At 44.0% G+C, this 9,579-nt stretch overlaps 2 non-coding genes across 2 annotated transcripts; both read right to left on the reverse strand.

Moving 5' to 3' along the window:
* Positions 1-6,542: 6,542 nt before the first annotated feature.
* On the reverse strand, positions 6,543-6,733 carry LOC141240314 (U2 spliceosomal RNA). Its single transcript, XR_012305569.1, has one exon. It is a non-coding gene; the product is annotated as a U2 spliceosomal RNA (small nuclear RNA).
* Positions 6,734-7,842: 1,109 nt separating this feature from the next.
* Positions 7,843-8,033, reverse strand: LOC141240316 (U2 spliceosomal RNA). Its single transcript, XR_012305571.1, has one exon. It is a non-coding gene; the product is annotated as a U2 spliceosomal RNA (small nuclear RNA).
* Between the last annotated feature and the right edge of the window lie 1,546 nt (positions 8,034-9,579).

Genomic DNA, 9,579 nt, shown 5'->3' on the forward strand with positions numbered 1-9,579 from the left:
AATGATAAAACATGATAATAATCAATTCAAGTTTTTTGTAAAAACAATTTACCATCATAAAACCATTGTAACAATTAAGAAAATCATAATTACAGATGTACTTGGGTTTATTTAATTACCACTAATTGTGTTCCATAATTGTACACACCACATAGATGCCGCTTCTTTTGCTCCATACAGTTTTTTATCTCTGAGATAGTAAATATACATTTCACTTAAAGCAATTTTTATACAGTCTGTTGAATCAATATGATCATGTTTGAAGAGTAAAATATTTCTAACTTTCCACATGGCATTTTTAAAACAATTAATAATAATCCAGGCAACTCGGAATTGTTTAAAATTTGGACACTTAAAAAGACCATAAAAGACATAAAATCTTTCAGGCCACATGCCCATTTTAAAAGTGGGCCTACCTTTCTCCAAACCTCCTGTGCAAAATGACAGTTCCAAAAGAGATGCAATACAGACTCACTTTCCCCGCATATATCTCTTGGACATTTGGCTCTCGCCACCAGCCCCCGCCTATGTTGAAACTCACGGGTAGGGAGGCACTGGTGGACGATAGCCCAGGCAAGGTCCTTGTGTACATTTGCAAGATATTTCCCGTACACATTTCGCCACACCGTTTTGGACCTTGCCTGTGAAAAATTGGAGACAGGAATTGTGTCCTCAGAGTGTCTGCAAGCAATAGATACCTTCCTTTGGTCCCCCAATATATCGGGCTCCAATTCCTGGAGACCTAAAAGTCTGACCGTTTTCTCAAGTATCACATACTGTTTAGGTGGGCACAGGAGCACAGGAGAACTTAAAGGTAGGCTAAACCACCTTTTAAAAATCATTCCTGCTGCATATTTTAAAAAATAACTAAAAATGCCATCAGATTTAAAAACCTTAAAACAGAAGCAGAAATACTTTATATGGAAAAAGGTAAAAAAATTGGGTACATCTTTACCTCCATCAGATTTACATTTGTACATCAGATCTCTTTTTAACTTTTCCATTTTTGAACCCCATAAAAACATAAAAACAATTCTTGTTACTTTCTTGATTTGTAAATTGGAAGGGGGAAACACCATTGCAACATACAACATAATGGGAATTAAAACGGCTTTAATAATTAAAATTTTACCTTCCATACTAAGGTTCCTTAAATTCCACAATGAGATCTTTTTTTCTATTTTATCCATTGCAGAGTCCCAGTTAGGGTCTCCCTCATTGGCTTGGTTAAAAATAATTCCTAAAATTTTTATGTGATTTTTCTGTATCACTATCCCAGGGGTCAAAGAGGAGTCCCATCCCCCCACATTAAAACAGTCACATTTATCTATATTTAATTTAAAACCTGAGGCTTCACAGAAAAATTGTGTGTTTCTCAATACCCTCCTCAGAGATGTGGAATCTGGACAAAGTATGGTAACATCATCCATGTAACTTAGGGCTTTAAGTTGCATACCCCTACTCCCGGGAATAGGTACCCCTTTAATTACTTTATCTTTTCTCAGTATGGTTAATAGTGGTTCCATAACACAGATAAAGAGCAGTGGTGAGAGAGGGCACCCTTGTTTCACCCCTGATAATAGAGGAACCCCCTTCGTTAAAAACCCATTTACAGAAATTTGACTAAAACAAGAATGATATAAAAGCATAATGCGGGTTAAAATTTTCTCTGGAAACGCCATTTTTTAAGAACCATAAAAAGAAATTCATGCGATACCCTGTCAAAAGCTTTTTCAAAGTCTAAGGATAAAATAGCAAGGTTTTGACTTCTCTCTTTTGAATACCATATGGTATCCCTAATTATGTTGAGGGACTCAGCTATGGTTCTTCTGGGAACACCACATACCTGGTTAGGGTGAATTAATTTGGCTATAAAGGGTTTTAAACGGACTGCAATAAGTTTAGCTAAAATTGTATAATCAAGGTTTAAAAGCGTAATAGGCCGCCAGTTTTTAAGTTGGCTCCTATCCCCTTTTTTATATATTAAAGATACCAGACCTCTCCTCCAAGATGGGGGTAATTTATTAGTATTAAAAGCTTCTTTAAACAATAAAAACATATCGTTCTTTAAAATTCCCCAAAAAGTCAGATAAAACTCAATCGGTAGACCGTCTTCCCCAGGGGCTTTCCCACTGGAGAAACTTTTAAAAATCTGTAAAAGTTCCTCACTGGTGAGATCCCTAGATAAAATACCCTGGTCTAAAATATCTAACTTAAAATCAAGGGAATTAATAGCATACTCTAAAAAGGATGGATCTATAACTTTAGTGTTAAAAAGAAGTTGATAAAAATTAAAAGCTTTTCCTAACATACCCTTAATATCATTTTCACCTTCAAGATTTAGGATTGCGTCCCTCCTCCCCATTACCTTTTTGAAGAAGAATCGGGAGCATTTCTCTCCTTCCTCCAGGTGCTGTACATGGGAGTTAAAAATTATTTGTTTTCCTTTTTCATTAAGAGCATTTTTTATTTCAGACTTAAGATTTGCAATATCATCATCCACATCAATACCAACTTCTTTTAGTTTAAAGAGTACTTGTAATCTCATATTAAAAACATAAAACCATTGCTTTTTCTTTTTTGCTTTCATTTTCCCTGCCTTAATAAAAAATAATTTAATCTTAGGTTTAATGCTCTCCCACCAATCCAGCATCGTGGCGCGGGGGTCTCTCTTTGATTGCCAGCACTGGTAGGCCTGCACAAACCTCTTTTGAATATCAATATCCTCTAGGAGAGTTGTATTTAATCTCCATGGGCCTCTTGAGGTATTTTGTTCCCCTGCTAACTCTAAAAACACAGATAAAACTTTATGATCAGAGAATAAATTAGATAAAAGAAAACATTTACAAGGTTTAAAGGCAGTAGAAGCAAATATGAAATCAATTCTAGAAGAAACTCTTCCATTGGACCATGTAACACCTGGATCCGCCGGCAAGAGTTCCTTCCAGCAGTCCTGTAATCTAAAATCATCAATTAAACTTTTCAACAAATAGGAGGTACGGTCTTTACGATTCACATCCCCACCCTGCCGGGATTCCCCATCACGTAAACAATTAAAATCTCCTCCCACTAGCAGGGGGGTTGACCCAACACAAAATAATGGCAATATTTCAAGTAAATCCGCCCTTTCCTGCTTCCCAGGGGGAGCGTACACATTTAATAAACGTAAAGAAAGTCCATTAAAAACAAGATGTATTAAAATAGCTCTGCCAGGTATAATTTCAGTCACAGATTGAATGATGGTAGAATGTCCACGGCAAAGTAGTCCAACTCCGGCAGCACGACAGTCATTAGCACCGGACCACACAGAAGCGCCCAGTTTCCAGTCTTCTTTTAAGTTCTTATAATTTAAATTACTCTGTATACCACATTCTTGTAGAAAGCAGAAATCAAAGTCCAATGTCTCTAAATAAGAAAATAAAGCAGCCCTACGTGTAGGGCTCTTTAGGGACCTCACATTTAGTGAGGAGATTTTAAGAGGAACAGACATTAAGAAGAATCAGGATCTGAAGATGGGAAGAAGTCAATACACGGCACCTCCTCCTCCGCATCTCCAGGGGTCAGGATTTGTTTAATATTACCGGGATCTGAAGCAGGCAAAAAGGCATCATCCACTTTTGGCTCCTCATCTGGACCTCGACATCCGTGTTTTCTTTGGATATCAGGTTGCTTTACGTCCTCCCGTTGCCTTTTCAGAGGCTGGGAGCTGTCCATCTTTTCCAAGTCCTGTGCATCTGCAGTCCTCATGGCGGTCTGGTCTATGGAACGGGTGTCATCCCTCTGGGTCGTCTTGTCCTCTGGTCTGGTCACGGAACTACTGCGACTTCTGGTTCGAGGACCAGGGCTCGACTGGGTCTTAGCCGGGTCCTTTTTACTTCGCGCCCTAGAGGTCTCTCTTTCCGACACACTGGTTGATCGATTAAGGAGCGTACCCTTTTTGCCCTTACCCAAGATCACTGATGATGGTGTGGCGAATCTGGGTGCTTGCTTAATCGGGGTACTAGAGGTCTCCTCAGTTCCACATAATGCCGGTGGTGCATTCATGCTGGATGAGGACCCTTCCTCTTGACTCTGAGATACGGCAACATCTAGAGCCAGAACATCGATCAATTCCACAGAGAGCGAACCCTCGGTTAATCTTATGGAACCCCTACGACCGTCCTTCTGTGGAACTACCAGCGGGCCCTCTGGCGGAGCCGTTGAAGGATTTGGTCCGGACCCGTCAGCGTGCGCCAACCCAGGTCCAGGGGCAGGTGTAGTAATACTCCCTCCGAAGTATTCTTGGATAGTCAGTTGACCTGACTTAAACATGTCATATGTTTTTGACTTTTTGCTCGGACAATTCCTGAAGGCGTGACCTGCCTTCCCACATAGGTTACATACGATCTCAGAGTCACACGTAGCGGAGGTGTGCCCACTCTTACCGCACTTGTTGCAAAAGACTACATGAGCCCTTGTACAATTTTCTCGTGTATGCCCATATTCATGACAATTCCGGCATTGAAGGGGCATTCCTGGGTAGCGTAGGAATCCCCTGACATTACCAATGGCAAAATTAGCAGGCGGGTGGTGAAGACCACCAATGCCGCTCTGATCTGGATGGAACTTCACCAGGTATTTCCTATTCCCATTCCAGAAGCACTGGGAGTTGAGGATATCATGTGAGAAGCGCACTGACTTGCAGTAACGCTTCAAAAAGGTTTCGATATCGCCCTCAGAGACGAATGGGCTGTACATGAAGATCACCAAGGGTACTTCCTCTTCACCGTACAGGAAGTCAAAGCTCAGCCCGTTCAGTCTCTCATCGTCCTTGTCCGCAACCATCAGTGCTGCATGGATATTATCACAGCATGATTTAGCCATAAAGGAAATGGTATATCGCCCACGGAATTCCTGATCGTAAAGACACAGGATCTTATCTCGCTCCAGGTGGAAGAACCCAAAAAGAATCTCATGCACGATGTACTGCAGATTCTTCTCATGGCGCTGGCATTCATCCACCATGATTCTAATGGACTGTCGCAGTGGAGTCTCCCCCACCGCAAATCCAAAAGAAAAAGGCATTTTCGGCCCTCAGGGACTAAGCCCTCCCCCAATAGTAACAAGGGAATGAATCCCACAAAAGCAGGAACAAACCCAAGACCGAGGGAGGGGTACCCCAAGAACTTACACAGCCCACTAAGCGATAAAGCTCAGCAAAGGAAAACGCCCTTATTTCCTCGGGTCGCCCCGAAGACAAGACGCGATCGCTCCCCGTTGTCCGGGGACTAAGCCGACCTGCCAATAGCTGCAAGGGGGTGAAGCTCCCTCCGTTAAGAGAGAGCGATCCCCCAAGGCCAACAAGTCAGGTACCCCAGGCACCTCCTAGCCGAGACCAAGGCAGCAACCGTTAGATCACTGCACCTGATCCTAGCCAAAAGGCCGAGAAGCGATAACCAGAATTGGTTTCGAACTACGGAGCCACCCAAGGATCCTGAAGAGTCCATTTGTGGAGATGAGCTCCTGGACTCCCGTTAAGAAGACATGTTGTCAACCTCTAGATCCCTTACATGCCTGCACTTTTCGGCTTGCTGCTGCTGCAATCCACGCGTTTTAGATCTGCATAACTCCACCTCTTTAAACACAGCACCCTCACCCCCTGCTGTTCCCACCCGCCTCAACACCGTTGGAAGGGAGGAGAACCAATTAAGGCGGGGGGTGGGGTGGAACGAGCAGCTGTCTACCCTTAGCAGGAGGGCTGCTGATTACTTACCTCTCCTGCTGCTGCTGGCTGTCCAGCAGCAGACTGAAGGTGGCTGCTGCTGTGCGCAGGTATATAAAGGCTCAGAGCCTATTATGACACGCGCAGCCAGCGTTCCATTGCCACATTCCATCTACTGCAGGCAGGATACCTGGCTGGCTGAATGTCGCTGAGAAGCTCACAGAGACCGCCATAAGCAACAGTTTAACAGAATGCCACAGACTAATCAACCAAACTTTTTGGGTTGGGTTCTCTTTTATAGTCTGCAGGCATTAATTGAAAGAAGTCAGTGTTCCAGCAGAGGGAGACAACGTTTCAGAAAAGGCATTGTAGCAAACCAAAAAAGAAATTTTAAGCGCAGCAGAGTAACCAGCGCACATACCTGTTAGCTCAGGTGAGTTTAAAAGGCTGCTGTTGATAACAAGGGCATTTGCTAAATAGATGGTGTGTGTGCAACAATATACTGAAAGGTCAATTATATTGTGCAGCTTATCTCACCACCTGTAGTTATTTAGGTGAAAGCTCCAAAATGCTTGCCTAATATGTCTGTTTATCCAAAAGGAAGTAAAGAGGGAGAGCTAGAAAGATAGCATTGCGTTACATTACATGGCAATGCAATGCACAGTTGCTGAAGTTGAACCAAAATGAGCTTGTCATCTGGCTTCTGCAACTTTGAACATGAAAAATCCAATGAGGAGAAGAAAAGCAAAGCCAAAGAGTCCATCCCAAAATCCGACAAACAAGCAAAATGAACAAAAAACATTGAATTCAATACTTTCTGATTTTAGAAACTGCATTAAAGAAGGGGTGCACCGGTCCTGGAGATACTGCAATACCAGGTCAATGCGTGGAGTGGACAGAGCAAGCTCTTTTTCCATCTCCCTGTTCTAAAAATCCATTTAATATATGGTCCCCAGATAGGGGACGTATCAGATATTAAACTGATAAGAACAGATACTACACTTGATCTTAGCCAAAAGGCCGAGAAGCGATAACCAGAATTGGTTTCGAACTACGGAGCCACCCAAGGATCCTGAAGAGTCCATTTGTGGAGATGAGCTCCTGGACTCCCGTTAAGAAGACATGTTGTCAACCTCTAGATCCCTTACATGCCTGCACTTTTCGGCTTGCTGCTGCTGCAATCCACGCGTTTTAGATCTGCATAACTCCACCTCTTTAAACACAGCCCCCTCACCCCCTGCTGTTCCCACCCGCCTCAACACCGTTGGAAGGGAGGAGAACCAATTAAGGCGGGGGGTGGGGTGGAACGAGCAGCTGTCTACCCTTAGCAGGAGGGCTGCTGATTACTTACCTCTCCTGCTGCTGCTGGCTGTCCAGCAGCAGACTGAAGGTGGCTGCTGCTGTGCGCAGGTATATAAAGGCTCAGAGCCTATTATGACACGCGCAGCCAGCGTTCCATTGCCACATTCCATCTACTGCAGGCAGGATACCTGGCTGGCTGAATGTCGCTGAGAAGCTCACAGAGACCGCCATAAGCAACAGTTTAACAGAATGCCACAGACTAATCAACCAAACTTTTTGGGTTGGGTTCTCTTTTATAGTCTGCAGGCATTAATTGAAAGAAGTCAGTGTTCCAGCAGAGGGAGACAACGTTTCAGAAAAGGCATTGTAGCAAACCAAAAAAGAAATTTTAAGCGCAGCAGAGTAACCAGCGCACATACCTGTTAGCTCAGGTGAGTTTAAAAGGCTGCTGTTGATAACAAGGGCATTTGCTAAATAGATGGTGTGTGTGCAACAATATACTGAAAGGTCAATTATATTGTGCAGCTTATCTCACCACCTGTAGTTATTTAGGTGAAAGCTCCAAAATGCTTGCCTAATATGTCTGTTTATCCAAAAGGAAGTAAAGAGGGAGAGCTAGAAAGATAGCATTGCGTTACATTACATGGCAATGCAATGCACAGTTGCTGAAGTTGAACCAAAATGAGCTTGTCATCTGGCTTCTGCAACTTTGAACATGAAAAATCCAATGAGGAGAAGAAAAGCAAAGCCAAAGAGTCCATCCCAAAATCCGACAAACAAGCAAAATGAACAAAAAACATTGAATTCAATACTTTCTGATTTTAGAAACTGCATTAAAGAAGGGGTGCACCGGTCCTGGAGATACTGCAATACCAGGTCAATGCGTGGAGTGGACAGAGCAAGCTCTTTTTCCATCTCCCTGTTCTAAAAATCCATTTAATATATGGTCCCCAGATAGGGGACGTATCAGATATTAAACTGATAAGAACAGATACTACACTTGATCTTAGCCAAAAGGCCGAGAAACGATAACCAGAATTGGTTTCGAACTACGGAGCCACCCAAGGATCCTGAAGAGTCCATTTGTGGAGATGAGCTCCTGGACTCCCGTTAAGAAGACATGTTGTCAACCTCTAGATCCCTTACATGCCTGCACTTTTCGGCTTGCTGCTGCTGCAATCCACGCGTTTTAGATCTGCATAACTCCACCTCTTTAAACACAGCACCCTCACCCCCTGCTGTTCCCACCCGCCTCAACACCGTTGGAAGGGAGGAGAACCAATTAAGGCGGGGGGTGGGGTGGAACGAGCAGCTGTCTACCCTTAGCAGGAGGGCTGCTGATTACTTACCTCTCCTGCTGCTGCTGGCTGTCCAGCAGCAGACTGAAGGTGGCTGCTGCTGTGCGCAGGTATATAAAGGCTCAGAGCCTATTATGACACGCGCAGCCAGCGTTCCATTGCCACATTCCATCTACTGCAGGCAGGATACCTGGCTGGCTGAATGTCGCTGAGAAGCTCACAGAGACCGCCATAAGCAAGAGAGAAGCACAAGAGGGGGGCTCCGAGGGGGCTCCTACCGGCCGGGCCCCATACTGGAGTCAGGGCAGTCATGCCCTGATGGCGGCCCTGCTGGAGGCTGGAGGGGCCCCCTCTCCCCGCGGACCGGCTGAAAAACCCCAACGGCCCGGTCCTGGTCCGCGGACCGGCGGTTGGGGACCTCTGAACTAATTGACAACTCTGGAGTTGTTTGCACAAAAAACAATGAATGGGAACCGAGCAGAGCTGAGTGGCCAAACTGTGGTATTAGCCCAAAAGTATTGACTGGGTTAGATGCAGAAAAAAATTATTTTGAATTTGCAACCTGGTGGAGGTTAGTATAGATGGACTAATAGAACAAGTCCCACACACTGCTACAAGCCGAAGCCAAACATTTTTTTCAGAGCTAGATGCAGATAAAAATTATTTTGAATTTCCAACCTGGTGTAGGTAAGTATAGATGGACTAATAGAATGATGCTATGCCCAAAAGGTTTTCCTTCACTAAGTGCAGTAAAAAAATTTGCATTCTATACACAGGTGGTGTAGCTTGCAACACAGATAGGCTACTCCACTGACTAACACACACTGCAAGAGGCCAAAAAGGATTTGCTTTGCTAGATTTAGCCAAATGCTGTGAAAAAAACTTGCACAGCACTAGTACAGACCTGCCTGGCAAAAAGTGATAGGAACTGATGTAACCTAGTCCTCAAAAGGACTGCAATCACAACTATTCCCTACTCCCAAGCTATCTGTAGATTTGTGCGAAAATTGGCTTGAAATTAACACAAAGTATAGCGCACACAGCAACAGCAGTGCCGTCTAACACGCAGCTGCAGCAGTGAGAAAATGGTGGTGACGGGGAAAATGGCTGGGTCTTATAGGGCAAGGACATGTGACATACACTGCCAATGACACATGCCCTTGCTTGTGTGAAAAAAAGCAGTTCGCTCCGTGTGTGCGCTGCTGATAGGCTGACAGATTGCACCTCCCTACTGTAAATGCGGGAAAGAGAAAAAAAAATGGAGATCTTCATTATTTA

The sequence above is a fragment of the Phyllobates terribilis genome, unplaced genomic scaffold (assembly GCF_046119375.1).
Source record: "Phyllobates terribilis strain yellow unplaced genomic scaffold, ASM4611937v1 Scaffold_838__1_contigs__length_613904, whole genome shotgun sequence".
Classification (NCBI taxonomy): Eukaryota; Metazoa; Chordata; class Amphibia; order Anura; family Dendrobatidae; genus Phyllobates; species Phyllobates terribilis.